Source organism: Schistocerca americana, unplaced genomic scaffold (assembly GCF_021461395.2).
Source record: "Schistocerca americana isolate TAMUIC-IGC-003095 unplaced genomic scaffold, iqSchAmer2.1 HiC_scaffold_13, whole genome shotgun sequence".
In the NCBI taxonomy this organism is placed as follows: Eukaryota; Metazoa; Arthropoda; class Insecta; order Orthoptera; family Acrididae; genus Schistocerca; species Schistocerca americana.
In genome coordinates this window covers 30,712,490-30,732,292 of record NW_025725371.1, presented here as the reverse complement: position 1 = coordinate 30,732,292, position 19,803 = coordinate 30,712,490, and positions in this window count along the sequence as shown.

The window sequence follows — 19,803 nt, the reverse complement described above, 5'->3', positions numbered from 1 at the left end:
TATTGACGATGAAACACAGAAATTGCATCGAAATTAAATACAAATAGCACAATGCCGACTTAAGTACAAGAAGACTGACTCTTCTTACTGTCTATGTTTTGAACCATTCTTGTGACACTAGTTATAGATTCCGATGTTTCACTTCTGGTTTGCTGTATCCCTTGGACCTTCTTATTGACGATGAAGCACACAAATTGCATCGGAATTAAATACAAAAGGCACAATGCCGACTTAAGTACAAGAAGGCTGACTCTTCCTACTGTCTATGTTTTATCCATTCCTGTGACACTAGTTACAGATTCCGATGCTTCACTTCAGGTTTACTGATTCCCTCTGACCTTCTTGTTGACGATGAAACACAGAAACTGCATCGGAATTAAATACAAAAGGCACAATGCCGACTCAAATACAAGATGACTGGCTCTTCCTACTCTCTATGTTTTGAACCTTTCCTGAGAGACCGGTTTTATATTCCGGTGCTTCACTTAATGTTAACTGTATCCCTTGGACCTTCTTATTGACGACGAAACACAGAAATTGCATCAAAATTTCATAGAAAAGGACCAATGACGACTTAAGTACAAGAAGACTGACACTTCCTACTGTCTATGTTTGAACCATTCCAGTGACACTAGTTATAGATTCCGATGCATCACTTCAGGTTTACTGTATCCCTTGGACCTTCTTATTGACGATGAAACACACAAAATGCATCGTAATTAAATACAAAAGGCACAATGCAGACTTAAGTACAAGAAGACTCACTCTTCTTGCTGTGTATGTTTTGAACCATTCCTGTGACACTAGTAATAGATTCCCATGCTTCACTTAAGGTTTACTCTATCCCTCTGACCTTCGTACTGGCGATGAAACACACAAATTACATCGGAATTAAATACAAAAGGCACAATGCCGACTTAAGTACAAGAAGACTGACTCTTCTTGCTGTGTATGTTTTGAACCATTCCTGTGACACTAGTAATAGATTCTGATGCTTCACTTCAGGTTTACTGTATCCCTCAGACCTTCTTATTGACGATGAAACACAGAAATTGCATCGGAATTAAATACAAAAGGCACAATGTCGACTTAAGTACAAGACGACAGACGTATCTTACTGTCTATGTTTTGAACCTTTTCTGTGACACCAGTTATAGATTCCGATGCTTCCCTTCAGGTTTACTGCATCCCTCTGACCTTCTTCTTGATGATGAAACACAGAATTTGCATCGGAATTAAATAGAAAAGGCACAATGCCGACTTACGTATAAGAAGACTGACTCATCTTACTGTCTATTTTTTGAACCATTCCTGTGACACTAGTTATAGATTCCGATGCTTCACTTAAGGTTTACTGTCTCCTCTGACCTTCGTATTGACGACGAAACACAGAAACTGCATCGGAATTAAATACAAAAGGCACAATGCCGACTTAAGTACAAGAAGACTGACACTACCTACTGTCTATGTTGTGAACCATTCCTGTGACACTAGTTATAGATTCCGATGCATCACTTCAGGTTTACTGTATCGCTTGGACCTTCTAATTGACGATGAAACACACAAATTGCATCGGAATTAAATACAAAAGGCACAATGCCGACTTAAGTACAAAAAGACTGACTCTTCTTGCTGTGTATGTTTTGAACCATTCCTGTGACACTAGTTATAGTTTCCGATGCTTCACTTAAGGTTTACTGTCTCCCTCTGACCTTCGTATTGACGACGAAACACAGAAACCGCATCGGAATTAAATACAAAATGCACAATGCCGACTTAAGTACAAGAAGACTGACTCTTCTTACTGACTATGATGTGAACATTTCCTGTGAGACCAGTTTTAGATTCCGATGCTTCACTATATGGTTACTGCAACGCTTGGACCTTCTTATTGACGATGAAACACATACATTGCATCGGAATTAAATACAAATGGCACAATGCCGACTTAAGTACAAGAAGACTGACACTTCCTACTGTCTATGTTTGAACCATTCCTGTGACACTAGTTATAGATTCCGATGCATCACTTCTGGTTTACTGTATCCCTTGGACCTTCTTATTGACGATGAAACACAGAAATTGGATCGAAATTAAATACAAAAGGCACAATGCCGACTTAAGTACAAGAAGACTGACTCTTGTTACTTACTATGATTTGAAGATTTCCTGTGAGACCAGTTTTAGATTCCGATGCTCCACTATGTGTTTACTGTATCCCTTGGACCTTCTTATTGACGATGAAACACAGAAATTGGATCGAAATTAAATACAAAAGGCACAATGCCGACTTAAGTACAAGAAGAATGACTCTTCTTACTGTCTATGTTTTGAACCATTCCTGTGACACTAGTTATAGATTCCGATGCTTCACTTTAGGTTTACTGTATCCCTTGGACCTTCTTATTGACGATGAAACACAGAAATTACATCGGAATTAAATAGAAAAGGCACAATGCCGACTTAAGTACTAGAAGACTGACTCTTCATGCTGTGTATGTTTTGATTCATTCCTGTGACACTACTTATAGATTCCGATGCTTTACTTAAGGTTTGCTCTATCCCTCTGACCTTCGTATTGACGACGAAACACAGAAACTGCATCGGAATTAAATAGAAAAGCACAATGCCGACTTAAGTACAAGAAGACTGACTCTTCCTACTGTCTATGCTTTGCACCATTCCTGTGACACTAGTTATAGATTCTGATGGTTCACTTCAGGTTTACTGTATCCCTCAGACCTTCTTATTGACGATGAAACACAGAAATTGCATCGGAATGAAATAGGAAAGGCTCAATGCCGGCTTAACTACAAGAAGACTGACCCTTCCTATTGTCTAGGTTTTGAACCATTCCTGTGACACTAGTTATAGGATCCGATGCTTCACTTCAAGTTTACTGTATCCCTCTGACCGTGTTATTGACGATGAAACACAGAAATTGCATCGGAATTAAATAGAAAATTCACAATGCCGACTTAAGTACAGGAAGACTGACTCTTCTTACTGTCTATGATTTGAACCATTCCTGTGACACTAGTTACAGATTCCGATGCTTCACTTCAGGTTTACTATATCCCTTGGACCTTCTTATTGATGACGAAACACAGAATTTCCATCGGAATTAAATACATAAGGCACAATGCCGACTTAAGTACAAGAAGACTGACTCTTCCTACTGTCTCTGTTTTGAACCATTCCTGTGACACTAGTTATAGTTACGATGCTTCACTTCAGGTTTACTGTATCCCTCTGACCTTCTTGTTGACGATGAAACACAGAAACTGCATCGGAATTAAATACAAAAGGCACAATGCCGACTTAAGTACATGAAGACTGTCTCTACTTTCTGACTATGTTGTGAACATTTCCTGTGAGACCAGTTTTAGATTCCGACGCTTCACTATATGGTTACTGAATCCCTTGGACCTTCTTATTGACGACGAAACACATACATTGCATCGGAATTAATTAGAAAAGGCACAAAGCTGACTTAAGTACAAGAAGACTGACTCTTCCTACTGTCTATGTTTTAACCATTCCTGTGACACTAGTTATAGATTCCGATGCTTCACTTCAGGTTTACTGATTCCCTCTGACCTTCTTATTGACGATGAAACACAGAAACTGCATCAGAATTAAATACAAAGGCACAATGAAGACTAAAATACGAGATGACTGGCTCTTCTTACTCTCTATGTTTTGAACCTTTCCTGAGAGACCGGTTTTAGATTCCGGTGCTTCACTTCAGGTTCACTGTATCCCTTGGACCCTCTTATTGACGACGAAACACAGAAATTGCATCAAAACTACATAGAAAACGCACAATGCCGACCTCAGTAAAAGAAGACTGACTCTTCTTACTTACTATGATTTGAACATTTCCTGTGAGACCAGTTTTAGATTCCGATGCTCCACTATGTGTTTACTGTACCCCTTGGACCTTCTTATTGACGATGAAACACAGAAATTGGATCGAAATTAAATACAAAAGGCACAATGCCAACTTAAGTACAAGAAGAATGACTCTTCTTACTGTCTATGTTTTGAACCACTCCTGTGACACTAGTTATAGATTCCGATGCTTCACTTTAGGTTTACTGTATCCCTTGGACCATCTTATTGACGATGAAACACAGAAATTGCATCGGAATTAAATAGAAAAGGCACAATGCCGACTTAAGTACAAGAAGACTGACTCTTCCTACAGTCTACGTTTTAACTATTCCTGTGACACTAGTTATAGATTCCGATGCTTCACTTCAGGTTTACTGATTCCCTCTGACCTTCTTATTGACGATGAAACACAGAAACTGCATCAGCATTAAATACAAAAGGCACAATGCCGACTATAATACTAGATGACTGGCTCTTCTTACTCTCTATGTTTTGAACCTTTCCTGAGAGACCGGTTTTAGATTCCGGTGCTTCACTTCAGGTTCACTGTATCGCTTGGACCTTCTTATTGACGACGAAACACAGAAATTGCATCAAAAGTACATAGAAAAGGCACAATGCCAACTTAAGTAAAAGAAGACTGACTCTTCTTACTTACTATGATTTGAACATTTCCTGTGAGACCAGTTTTAGATTCCGATGCTTCACTATGTGTTTACCGTATCCCTTGGACCTTCTTATTGACGATGAAACACAGAAATTGCATCGAAATTAAATACAAAAGGCACAATGCCGACTTAAGTACAAGAAGACTGACTCTTCTTACTGTCTATGTTTTGAACCATTCTTGTGACACTAGTTATAGTTTTGATGTTTCACTTCTGGTTTTCTGTATCCCTTGGAACTTCTTATTGACGATGAATCACCGAAATTGCATCGGAATTAAATACAAAAGGCACAATGCCGACTTAAGTACAAGAAAACTGACACTTCCTACTGTCTATGTTTTGTCCATTCCTGTGACACTAGTTATAGATTCCGATGCTTCACTTCAGGTTTAGTGTTCCCTCTGACCTTCTTGTTGACGATGAAACACAGAAACTGCATCGGAATTAAACACAAAAGGCACAATGCCGACTGAAATACAAGATGACTGGCTCTCCTTACTCACTATGTTTTGAACCTTTCCTGAGAGACCGGTTTTAGATTCCGGTGCTTCACTTAATGTTTACTGTATCCCTTGGACCTTCTTATTGACGACGAAACACAGAAATTGCATCAAAATTACATAGAAAAGGCACAATGCCGACTTAAGTACAAGAAGACTGACTCTTCTTACTTACTATGATTTGAAAATTTCCTGTGAGACCAGTTTTAGATTCCGATGCTTCACTATGTGTTTACTGTATCCCTTGGACCTTCTTATTGACGATGAAACACAGAAATTGCATCAAAATTAAATACAAAAGGCACAATGCCGACTTAAGTACAAGAAGAATGACTCTTCTTACTGTCTATGTTTTGAACCATTCCTGTGACACTAGTTATAGATTCCGATGCTTCACTTCAGGTTTACTGTATCCCTTGACCTTCTTATTGACGATGAAACACAGAAATTGCATCGGAATTAAATACAAATGGCACAATGCCGACTTAAGTACAAGACGACAGACGTTTCTTACTGTCTATGTTTTGAACCTTTTCTGTGACACCAGTTATAGATTCTGATGCTTCACTTCAGGTTTACTGCATCCCTCTGACCTTCTTCTTGATGATGAAACACAGTATTTGCATCGGAATTAAATAGAAACTGCACAATGCCGACTTACGTACAAGAAGACTGACTCATCTTACTGTCTATTTTTTGAACCATTATTGTGACACTAGTTATAGATACCGATGCTTCACTTAAGGTTTACTGTCTCCCTCTGTCCTTCGTATTGACGACGAAACACAGAAACTGCATCGGAATTAAATACAAAAGGCACAATGCCGACTTAAGTACAAGAAGACTGACACTTCCTACTGTCTATGTTATGAACCATTCCTGTGACACTAGTTATAGATTCCGATGCATCACCTCAGGTTTACTGTATCGCTTGGACTTTCTTATTGACGATGGAACACACAAATTGCATCGGAATTAAATACAAACGGCACAATGCCGACTTAAGTACAAGAAGACTGACTCTTCTTGCTGTGTATGATTGAACCATTCCTGTGACACTAGTTATTGATTCCGATGCTTCACTTCAGGTTTACTGTGTCCCTTGGACCTTCTTATTGACGATGAAACACAGAAATTGCATCGAAATTAAATACAAAAGGCACAATGCCGACTTAAGTACAAGAAGAATGACTCTTCTTACTGTCTATGTTTTGAACCATTCCTGTGACACTAGGTATAGATTCCGATGCTTCACTTCAGGTTTACTGTATCCCTTGGACCTTCTTATTGACGATGAAACACAGAAATTGCATCGGAATTAAATACAAAGAGCACAATGACGACTTAAGTACAAGAAGACTGACACTTCCGACTGTCTATGTTTGAACCATTCCTGTGACATTAGTTATAGATTCCGATGCATCACTTCAGGTTTACTGTATCGCTTGGACCGTCTTATTGACGATGAAACACACAAATTGCATCCGAATTAAATACAAAAGGCACAATGCCGACTTAAGTACAAGAAGACTGACGCTTCATGCTGTGTATGTTTTGATCCATTCCTGTGACACTAGTTATAGATTCCGATGCTTCACTTAAGGTTTACTCTATCCCTCTGACCTTCGAATTGACGACGAAACACAGAAACTGCATCGGAATTAAATAGAAAAGCACAATGCCGACTTAAGTACAAGAAGACTGACTCTTCCTACTGTCTATGCTTTGCACCATTCCTGTGACACTAGTTATAGATTCCGATGGTTCACTTCAGGTTTACTGTACCCTCAGACCTTCTTATTGACGATGAAACACAGAAATTGCATCGGAATTAAATAGGAAAGGCACAATGGCGACTTAAGTACAAGAAGAATGACTCTTCTTACTGTCTATGTTTTGAAGCATTCCTGTGACACTAGTTATAGATTCCGATGCTTCACTTCAGGTTTACTGTATCCCTTGGACCTTCTTATTGACGATGAAACACCGAAATTGCATCGGAATTAAATACAAAGAGCACAATGACGACTTAAGTATAAGAAGACTGACACTTACTACTGTCTATGTTTGAACCATTCCTGTGACACTAGTTATAGATTCCGATGCATCACTTCAGGTTTACTGTGTCCCTTGGACCTACTTATTGACGATGAAACACACAATTTGCATCGGAATTAAATACAAAAGGCACAATGCCGACTTAAGTACAAGAAGACTGACTCTTCATGCTGTGTATGTTTTGAACCATTCCTGTGACACTAGTTATAGATTCCGATGTTTCACTTAAGGTTTACTCTATCCCTCTGACCTTCGTATTGACGACGAAACACAGAAACTGCATCGGAATTAAATAGAAAAGCACAATGCCGACTTAAGTACAAGAAGACTAACTCTTCCTACTGTCTATGCTTTGCACCATTCCTGTGCCACTAGTTATAGATTCCGATGGTTCACTTCAGGTTTACTGTATCCCTCAGACCATCTTATTGACGATGAAACACAGAAATTGCATCGGAATTAAATAGGAAAGGCACAATGCCGGCTTAAGTACAAGAAGACTGACAATTCCTACTGTCTAGGTTTTGAACCATTCCTGTGACACTAGTTATAGGATCCGATGCTTCACTTCAAGTTTACTGTATCCCTCTGACCGTGTTATTGACGATGAAACACAGAAATTGCATCGGAATTAAATAGAAAAGGCACAATGCCGACTTAAGTACAAGAAGACTGACTCTTCTTACTGTCTATGATTTGAACCATTCCTGTGACACTAGTTACAGATTCCATTGCCTCACATCAGGTTTACTGAATCCCTTGGACCTTCTTATTGACGACGAAACACAGAATTTGCATCGGAATTAAATACAAAAGGCACAATGCCGACTTAAGTACAAGAAGACTGACTCTTCTTACTGTCTATGTTTAGAACCTTTCCTGTGACACTAGTAATAGATTCCGTTGCTTCACTTCAGGTTTACTGTATCCCTCTGACCTTCTTATTTACGATGAAACACAGAAATTGCATCGGAATTAAATACAAAAGGCACAATGCCGACTTAAGTACAAGAAGACTGACTCTTCCTACTGTCTCTGTTTTGAACCATTCCTGTGACACTAGTTATAGATTCCGATGCTTCACTTCAGGTTTACTGTATCCCTCTGACCTTCTTATTGACGATGAAACACAGAAATTGCATCGGAATTAAATTCAAAAAGCACAATGCCGACTTAAGTACAAGAAGACTGACTCTTCTTACTGACTATGCTGTGAACATTTCCTGTGAAACCAGTTTTAGATTCCGATGCTTCACTGTATGATTACTGTATCCCATGGACCTTCTTATTGACGATGAAACACAGAACTTGCATCGGAATTAATTAGAAAAGGCACAATGCCGACTTAAGTACAACTAGACTGACTCTTCCTACTGTCTATGTTTTAACCATTCCTGTGACACTAGTTATAGATTCCGATGCTTCACTTCAGGTTTACTGATTCCCTCTGACCTTCTTATTGTCGATGAAACTCAGAAACTGCATCGGAATTAAATACAAAAGGCACAATGCCGACTTAAGTACAAGAAGACTGACTCTTCTTACTGTCTCTGCTTTGCACCATTCCTGTGACACTAGATATAGATTCCGTTGCTTCACTTCAGGTTTACTGCATCCCTTGGACCTTCTTATTGACGACGAATAACAGAAATTGCATTGGAATTAAATAGGAAAGACAGAATGCCGACTGAAGTACAAGAAGACTGACCCTTCCTATTGTCTATGTTTTGAACCATTCCTGTGCCACTAGTTATAGATTCCGATGTTTCACTTCAGGTTTACTGTATCCCTCTGACCCTCTTATTGACGATGAAACACAGAAATTGCATCGGAATTAAATAGAAAAAGCACAATGCCGACTTAAGTACAAGAAGACTGACTCTTCTTACTGTCTATGTTTTGAATCATTCCTGTGACACTAGTTATAGATTCCGATGCTTCACTTCAGGTTTACTGTATCAATTGGACCTTCTTATTGACGATGAAACACAGAATTTGCGTCGGAATTAAATAGAAAAGGCACTATGCCGACTTAAGTAAAAGAAGACTGTCTCTTCCTACTGTCTCTGTGTTGAACCATTCCTGTGACACTAGTTATAGATTCCGATGCTTCACTTCAGGTTTACTGTATCCCTCTCACCTTCTTATTGACGATGAAACACAGAAATTGCATCGGAATTAAATACAAAAGGCACAATGCCGACTTAAGTACTAGAAGACTGTCACTTCTTTCTGACTAAGTTGTGAACATTTCCTGTGACACCAGTTTTAGATTCCGATGCTTCACTATATGTTTATTGTATCCCTTGGACCTTCTTATTGAGGACGAAACACAGAAATTGCATCGGAATGAAATACAAAAGGCACAATGCCGACTTAAGTACAAGAAGACTGACTCTTCCTACTGTCTCTGTTTTGAACCATTCCTGTGACACTAGTTATAGATTCCGATGCTTCACTTCAGGTTTACTGTATCCCGCTGACCTTCTTGTTGACGATGAAACACAGAAACTGCATCGGATTTAAATACAAAAAGCACAATGCCGACTTAAGTACAAGAAGACTGACTCTTCCTACTGTCTCTGTTTTGAACCATTCCTGTGACACTAGTTATAGATTCCGATGCTTCACTTCAGGTTTACTGTATCCCTCTGACCTTCTTATTGAGGATGAAAAGCAGAAATTGCATCGGAATTAAATTCAAAAAGCACAATGCCGACTTAAGTACAAGAAGACTGACTCTTCTTACTGTCTATGTTTAGAACCATTTCTGTGACACTAGTTATAGATTCCGATGTTTCACTTCAGGTTTACTGTATCCCTCTGACCCTCTTATTGACGATGAAACACAGAAATTGCATCGGAATTAGATAGAAAAGGCACAATGACGACTTAAGTAAAAGAAGACTGACACTTCATGCTGTGTATGTTTTGAACCATTCCTGTGACACTAGTTATAGATTACGATGATTCACTTCAGTTTTACTGTATCACTTGGACCTTCTTATTGACGATGAAACACAGAAATTGCATCGGAATTAAATACAAAAGGCACCATGCCGTATTAAGTACAAGAAGACTGACTCTTCTTACAGTCTATGTATTGAATAATTCCTGTAACAATAGTTATAGATTTCGATGCTTCACTTCAAATTTACTGTATCCCTCGGACCTTCTTATTGCCGATGAAACACAGATATTGCTTCAGAATTAAAAACAAAAGGCACAAAGCCGACTTAAGTATAACAAGACTGACTCTTCTTACTGACTATGATTTGAACATTTCCTGTGAGACCAGTTTTAGAGTCCGATGCTTCACTATAAGTGTACTGTATGCCTTGTACCTTCCTATAGACGATGAAACACAGATATTGCATCGGAATTAAATACAAAAAGCACAATGCCGACTTAAGTACAAGAAGACTGACACTTCCGACAGACTATGCTTTGAACCATTCCTGTGACACTAGTTATAGATTCCAATGCATCACCTCAGGTTTACTGTATCCCTTGGACCTTCGTATTGACGATGACACACAGAAATTGCATCGGATTTAAATACAAAAGGCACAATGCCGACTTAAGTACAAGAATACTGACACTTCTTGCTGTGTATGTTTTGAACCATTCCTGTGACACTAGTTATAGATTCCGATGCTTCACTTCAGGTTTACTGTATCCCTCTGACCCTCTTATTATCGACGAAACACAGAAATTGCAACGGAATTAAATAGAAAAGGCACAATGCCGACTTAAGTACAAGAAGACTGACTCTTCCTATTGTCTATGTTTTGAACCATTCATGTGACTCTAGTTATAGATTCCGATGCTTCAATTCACGTTTACTGTATCCCTCTGACCTTCTTATTGAGGATGAAACACAGAAATTGCATCGGAATTAAATACAAAGGGCACTATGCCGACTTAAGGACAAGAAGACTGACTCTTCTTACTGTCTATGTTTACAACCATTCCTGTGACACTAGTTATAGATTCAGAAGCTTCACTTCAGGTTTACTGTATCCTTTGGACCTTCTTATTGACGATGAAACACAGAATTTGCATCTGAATTATATAAAAAAGGCACACTGCCGACTTAAGTACAAGGAGAATGACTCTTCTTACTGTCTATGTTTTGAGCAATTCCTGTGACACTAGTTATAGATTACGTTGCTTCACTTCAGGTTTACTGTATCCCTTGGACCTTCTTATCGACGATGAAACAGAAATAGCATCGGAATTTAATACAAAAGGCACAATGCCGACTTAAGTACAAGAAGACTGACTCTTCTTACTCTCTATGTTTTGATGCATTTCTGTGACACTAGTTATAGATTACGATGCTTCACTTCAGGTTTACTGTGTCCCTCTGACCTTCGTATTGACGATGAAACACAGAAATTGCATCGGAATTAAATTCAAAAAGCACAATGCCGACTTAAGTACAACAAGACGACTCTTCTTACTGTCTATGTTTAGAACCATTCCTGTGACACTAGTTATAGATTCCGATGCTTCACTTCAGGTTTACTGTATCCCTCTGACCTTCTTATTTACGATGAAACACAGAAATTGCATCGGAATTAAATACAAAAGGCACAATGCCGACTTAAGTACAAGAAGACTGACTCTTCCTACTGTCTCTGATTTGAACCATTCCTGTGACACTAGTTACAGATTCCGATGCTTCACTTCACATTTACTGTATCCCTCTGACCTTCTTGTTGACGATGAAACACAGAAACTGCATCGGAATTAAATACAAAAGGCAAAATGCCGACTTAAGTACATGAAGACTGTCTCTTCTTTCTGACTATGTTGTGAACATTTCCTGTGAGACCAGTTTTAGATTCCGATGCTTCACTACATGTTTATAGTATCCCTTGGACCTCCTTATTGACGATGAAACACAGAAATTGCATCGGAATTAAATACAAAAGGCACATTGCCGACTTAAGTACAAGAAGACTGACTCTTCTTACTGTCTATGTTTAGAACCATTCCTGTGACACTAGTTATAGATTCCGATGCTTCACTTCAGGTTTACTGTATCCCTCTGACCTTCTTATTTACGATGAAAGACAGGAATTGCATCGGAATTAAATACAAAAGGCAAAATGCCGACTTAAGTACAAGAAGACTGACTCTTCCTACTGTCTCTGTTTTGAACCATTCCTGTGACACTAGTTATAGATTTCGATGCTTCACTTCAGGTTTACTGTATCCCTCTGACCTTCTTATTGACGATGAAACACAGAAATTGCATCGGAATTAAATTCAACAAGCACAATGCCGACTTAAGTACAAGAAGACTGACTCTTCTTACTGTCATTGTTTAGAACCATTCCTGTGACAATAGTTATAGATTCCGATACTTCACTTCAGGTTTACTGTATCCCTCTGACCTTCTTATATACGATGAAACACAGAAATTGCATCGGAATTTAATACAAAAGGCACAATGCCGACTTAAGTACAAGAAGACTGACTCTTCATACTGTCTATGTATTGAACCATTCCGGTGACACTAATTACAGTTTCCGATGATTCACTTCAGGTTTACTGTATCACTTGGACCTTCTTATTGACGATGAAACACAGAAATTGCATCGGAATTAAATACAAAAGGCACAATGCCGACTTAAGTACAAGAAAACTGACTCTTCTTAATGTCTATGTTTTGAACTATTCCTGTGTAACTAGTTATAGGTTCCGTTGCTTCACTTCAGGTTTACTGCATCCCTTGGACCTTCTTATTGACGACGAACCACAGAAATTGCATTGGAATTAAATAGGAAAGGCACAATGCCGACTTAAGTACAGGAAGACTGACCCTTCCTATTGTCTATGTTTTAATCATTCCTGTGACACTAGTTATAGATTCCGATGCTTCACTTCAGGTTTACTGATTCCCTCTGACCTTCTTATTGTCGATGAAACACAGAAACTGCATCGGAATTAAATACAAAAGGCACAATGCCGACTTAAGTACATGAAGACAGTCTCTTCTTTCCGGCTATGTTGTGAACATTTCCTGTGAGACCAGTTTTAGATTCCGATGCTTCACTACATATTTATAGTATCCCTTGGACCTTCTTATTGACGATGAAACACAGAAATTGCATCGGAATTAAATACAAAAGGCACAATGCCGACTTAAGTACAAGAAGAATGACTCTTCTTACTGTCTATGTTTAGAACCATTCCTGTGACACTAGTTATAGATTCCGATGCTTCACTTCAGGTTTACTGTATCCCTCTGACCTTCTTATTTACGATGAAACACAGAAATTGCATCGGAATTAAATACAAAAGGCACAACGCCGACTTAAGTACAAGAAGACTGACTCTTCTTACTGTCTATGTTTTGAACCATTACGGTGACCCTAGTTATAGTTTCCGATGATTCACTTCAGGTTTACTGTATCACTTGGACTTTCGTATTGACGATGAAACACAGAAATTGCATCGGAATTAAATACAAAAGGCACAATGCCGACTTAAGTACAAGAAGACTGACTCTTCTTACTGTCTATGTTTTGAACAATTCCTGTGACACTAGTTATAGATTCCGTTGCTTCACTTCAGGTTTACTGCATCCCTTGGACCTTCTTATTGACGACGAATCACAGAAGTTGCATTGGAATTAAATAGGAAAGGCACAATGCCGACTTAAGTACAAGAAGACTGACCCTTCCTATTGTCTATGTTTTGAACCATTCCTGTGACACTAGTTGTAGATTCCGATGTTTCACTTCAGGTTTACTGTATCCCTCTGACCCTCTTATTGACGATGAAACACAGAAATTGCATCGGAATTAAATAGAAAAAACACAATGCCGACTTAAGTACAAGAAGACTGACTCTTCTTACTGACTATGTTGTGAACATTTCCTGTGAGACCAGTTTTAGATTCCGATGCTTCACTATATGTTTACTGTATCCCATGGACCTTCTTGTTGACGATGAAACACAGAACTTGCATCGGAATTAATTAGAAAAGGCACAATGCCGACTTAAGTACAACAATACTGACTCTTCCTACAGTTTATGTTTTAACCATTCCTGTGACACTAGTTATAGATTATGATGCTTCACTTCAGGTTTACTGATTTCCTCTGACCTTCTTATTGTCGATGAAACACAGAAACTGCATCGGAATTAAATACAAAAGGCACAATGCTGACTTAAGTACAAGAAGACTGACTCTTCTTACTGTCTATGTTTTGAACAATTCCTGTGACACTAGTTATAGATTCCGATGCTTCACTTCAGACTTACTGTATCCCTCTGACCTTCTTATTTACGATGAAACACAGAAATTGCATCGGAATTAAATACAAAAGGCACAATGCCGACTTAAGTACAAGAAGACTGACTCTTTTTACTGTCTATGTTTTGAACAATTCCTGTGACACTAGTTATAGATTCCGTTGCTTCACTTCAGGTTTACTGTATCCCTCTGACCTTCTTATTTACGACGAAACACATAATTTGCATCGGAATTAAATACAAAAGGCACAATGCCGACTTAAGTACAAGAAGACTGACTCTTCCTACTGTCTCTGTTTTGAACCATTCATGTGACACTAGTTAGAGATTCCGATGCTTCACTTCAGGTTTACTGTATCCCTCTGACCTTCTTGTTGACGATGAAACACAGAAACTGCATCGGAAATAAATACAAAAGGCACAATGCCGACTTAAGTTCATGAAGACAGTCTCTTCTTTCTGGCTATGTTGTGAACATTTCCTGTGAGACCAGTTTTAGATTCCGATGCTTCACTACATGTTTATAGTATCCCTTGGACCTTCTTATTGACGATGAAACACAGAAATTGCATCGGAATTAAATACAAAGGGCACAATGCCGACTTAAGTACAAGAAGAATGACTCTTCTTACTGTCTATGTTTAGAACCATTCCTGTGACACTAGTTATAGATTCCGATGCTTCACTTCAGGTTTACTGTATCCCTCTGACCTTCTTATTTACGATGAAACACAGAAATTGCATCGGAATTAAATACAAAAGGCACAATGCCGACTTAAGTACAAGAAGACTGACTCTTCTTACTGTCTATGTTTTGAACAATTCCTGTGACACTAGTTATAGATTCCGTTGCTTCACTTCAGGTTTACTGCATCCCTTGGACCTTCTTATTGACGACGAATCACAGAAGTTGCATTGGAATTAAATAGGAAAGGCACAATGCCGACTTAAGTACAAGAAGACTGACCCTTCCTATTGTCTATGTTTTGAACCATTCCTGTGACACTAGTTGTAGAATCCGATGTTTCACTTCAGGTTTACTGTATCCCTCTGACACTCTTATTGACGATGAAACACAGAAATTGCATCGGAGTTAAATAGAAAAAGCACAATGCCGACTTAAGTACAAGAAGACTGACTCTCCTTACTGACTATGTTGTGAACATTTCCTGTGAGACCAGTTTTAGATTCCGATGCTTCACTATATGTTTACTGTATCCCATGGACCGTCTTATTGACGATGAAACACAGAACTTGCATCGGAATTAATTAGAAAAGGCACAATACCGACTTAAGTACAACAAGACTGACTCTTCCTACTGTCTATGTTTTAACCATTCCTGTGACACTAGTTATAGATTCCGATGCTTCACTTCAGGTTTACTGATTTCCTCTGACCTTCTTATTGTCGATGAAACACAGAAACTGCATCGGAATCAAATACAAAAGGCACAATGCTGACTTAAGTACAAGAAGACTGACTCTTCTTACTGTCTATGTTTTGAACAATTCCTGTGACACTAGTTATAGATTCCGATGCTTCACTTCAGACTTACTGTATCCCTCTGACCTTCTTATTTACGATGAAACACAGAAATTGCATCGGAATTAAATACAAAAGGCACAATGCCGACTTAAGTACAAGAAGACTGACTCTTCCTACTGTCTCTGTTTTGAACCATTCCTGTGACACTAGTTATAGATTCCGATGCTTCACTTCCGGTTTACTGTATCCCACTGACCTTCTTATTTACGATGAAACACAGAAATTGCATCGGAATTAAATACAAAAGGCACAATGCCGACTTAAGTACAAGAAGACTGTCTCTTCGTACTGTCTATGTTTTGAACCATTCCGGTGACACTAGTTATAGTTTCCGATGCTTCACTACATGTTTATAGTATCCCTTGGACCTTCTTATTGACGATGAATCACAGAAATTGCATCGGAATTGAATACAAAAGGCACAATGCCGACTTAAGTACAAGAGGACTGACTCTTCTTACTGTCTATGTTTAGAACCATTCCTGTGACACTAGTTATAGATTCCGATGCTTCGCTTCAGGTTTACTGTATCCCTCTGACCATCTTATTTACGATGAAACACAGAAATTGCATCGGAATTATATACAAAAGGCACAATGCCGACTTAAGTACAAGAAGACTGACTCTTCCTACTGTCTCTGGTTTGAACCATTCCTGTGACACTAGTTATAGATTGGGATGCTTCACTTCCGGTTTACTGTATCCCTCTGACCTTCTTATTGACGATGAAACACAGAAATTGCATCGGAATTAAATTCAAAAAACACAATGCCGACTTAAGTACAAGAAGACTGACTCTTCTTACTGTCTATGTTTAGAACCATTCCTGTGACACTAGTTATAGATTCCGATGCTTCACTTCAGGTTTACTGTATCCCTCTGACCTTCTTATTTACGATGAAACACAGAAATTGCATCGGAATTAAATACAAAAGGCACAATGCCGACTTAAGTACAAGAAGACTGACTCTTCTTACTGTCTATGTTTTGAACCATTCCAGTGACACAAGTTATAGTTTCCGATGATTCACTACAGGTTTACTTTATCACTTGGACCTCCTTATTGACGATGAAACACAGAAATTGCATCGGAATTAAATACAAAAGGCACAATGCCGACTTAAGAACAAGAAGACTATCTCTTTTTACTGTCTATGTTTTGAACAATTCCTGTGACACTAGTTATAGATTCCGTTGCTTCACTTCAGGTTTACTGCATCCCTTGGACCATCTTATTGACGTCGAATCACAGAAAATGCATTGGAATTAAATAGGAAAGGCACAATGCCGACTTAAGTACAAGAAGACTGACCCTTCCTATTGTCTATGCATTGAACCATTCCTGTGACACTAGTTATAGATTCCGATGTTTCACTTCAGGTTTACTGTATCCCTCTGACCTTCTTATTTACGACGAAACACAGAATTTGCATCGGAATTAAATACAAAAGGCACAATGCCGACTTAAGTACAAGAAGACTGACTGTTCCTACTGTCTCTGTTTTGAACCATTCCTGTGAGACTAGTTATAGATTCCGATGCTTCACTTCAGGTTTACTGTATCCCTGTGACCTTCTTGTTGACGATGAAACACAGAAACTGCATCGGAATTTAGTACAAAAGGCACAATGCCGACTTAAGTACATGAAGACAGTCTCTTCTTTCTGGCTATGTTGTGAACATTTCCTGTGAGACCAGTTTTAGATTCCGATGCTTCGCTACATATTTATAGTATCCCTTGGACCTTCTTATTGACGATGAAACACAGAAATTGCATCGGAATTAAATACAGAGGGCACAATGCCGACTTAAGTACAAGAAGAAAGACTCTTCTTACTGTCTATGTTTAGAACCATTCCTGTGACACTAGTTATAGATTCCGATGCTTCACTTCAGGTTTACTGTATCCCTCTGACCTTCTTATTTACGATGAAACACAGAAATTGCATCGAAATTAAATGCAAAAGGCACAATGCCGACTTAAGTACAAGAAGACTGACTCTTCTTACTGTCTATGAATTGAACCATTACGGTGACACTAGTTATAGTTTCCGATGATTCACTTCAGGTTTAGTGTATCACTTGGACTTTCGTATTGACGATGAAACACAGAAATTGCATCGGAATTAAATACAAAAGGCACAATGCCGACTTAAGTACAAGAAGACTGACTCTTCTTACTGTCTATGTTTTGAACCATTCCGGTGACATTAGTTATAGTTTCCGATGCTTCACTACATGTTTATAGTATCCCTTGGACCTTCTTATTGACGATGAATCACAGAAATTGCATCGGAATTAAATACAAAAGGCACAATGCCGACTTAAGTACAAGAAGACTGACTCTTCTTACTGTCTATGTTTAGAACCATTCCTGTGACACTAGTTATAGATTGGGATGCTTCACTTCAGGTTTACTGTATCCCTCTGACCTTCTTATTTACGATGAAACACAGAAATTGCATCGGAATTAAATACAAAAGGCACAATGCCGACTTAAGTACAAGAAGACTGACTCTTCTTACTGTCTATGTTTTGAACCATTCCGGTGACACTAGTTATAGTTTCCGATGATTCACTTCAGGTTTACTTTATCACTTGGACCTCCTTATTGACGATGAAACACAGAAATTGCATCGGAATTAAATACAAAAGGCACAATGCCGACTTAAGTACAAGAAGACTGACTCTTCTTACTGTCTATGTTTTGAACCATTCCGGTGACACTAGTTATAGTTTCCGATGATTCACTTCAGGTTTACTTTATCACTTGGACCTCCTTATTGACGATGAATCACAGAAATTGCATCGGAATTAAATACAAAAGGCACAATGCCGACTTAAGTAAAAGAAGACTGACTCTTCTTACTGCCTATGTTTTGAACAATTCCTGTGACACTAGTTATAGATTCCGTTGCTTCACTTCAGGTTTACTGCATCCCTTGGAGCTTCTTATTGACGACGAATCACAGAAAATGCATTAGAATGAAATAGGAAAGGCACAATGCCGACTTAAGTACAACAAGACTGACCTTTCCTATTGTCTATGCTTTGCACCATTCCTGTGACACTAGTTATAGATTCCGTTGCTTCACTTCAGGTTTACTGCATCCCTTGGACCTTCATATTGACGACGAATCACAGAAATTGCATTGGAATTAAATAGGAAAGGCACAATGCCGACTTAAGTACAGGAAGACTGACCCTTCCTATTGTCTATGTTTTAATCATTCCTGTGACACTAGTTATAGATTCCGATGCTTCACTTCAGGTTTACTGATTCCCTCTGACCTTCTTATTGTCGATGAAACACAGAAACTGCATCGGAATTAAATACAAAAGGCACAAAGGCGACTTAAGAACTTGAAGACAGTCTCTTCTTTCCGGCAATGTTGTCAACATTTCCTGTGAGACCAGTTTTAGATCCCGATGCTTCACTACATATTTATAGTATCCCTTGGACCTTCTTATTGACGATGAAACACAGAAATTGCATCGGAATTAAATACAAAAGGCACAATGCCGACTTAAGTACAAGAAGAATGACTCTTCTTACTATCTATGTTTAGAACCATTCCTGTGGCACTAGTTATAGATTCCGATGCTTCACTTCAGGTTTACTGTATCCCTCTGACCTTCTTATTTACGATGAAACACAGAAATTGCATCGGAATTAAATACAAAAGGCACAATGCCGACTTAAGTACAAGAAGACTGACTCTTCTTACTGTCTATGTTTTGAACCAATCCAGTGACACTAGTTATAGTTTCCGATGATTCACTACAGGTTTACTTTATCACCTGGACCTCCTTATTGACGATGAAACACAGAAATTGCATCGGAATTAAATACAAAAGGCAC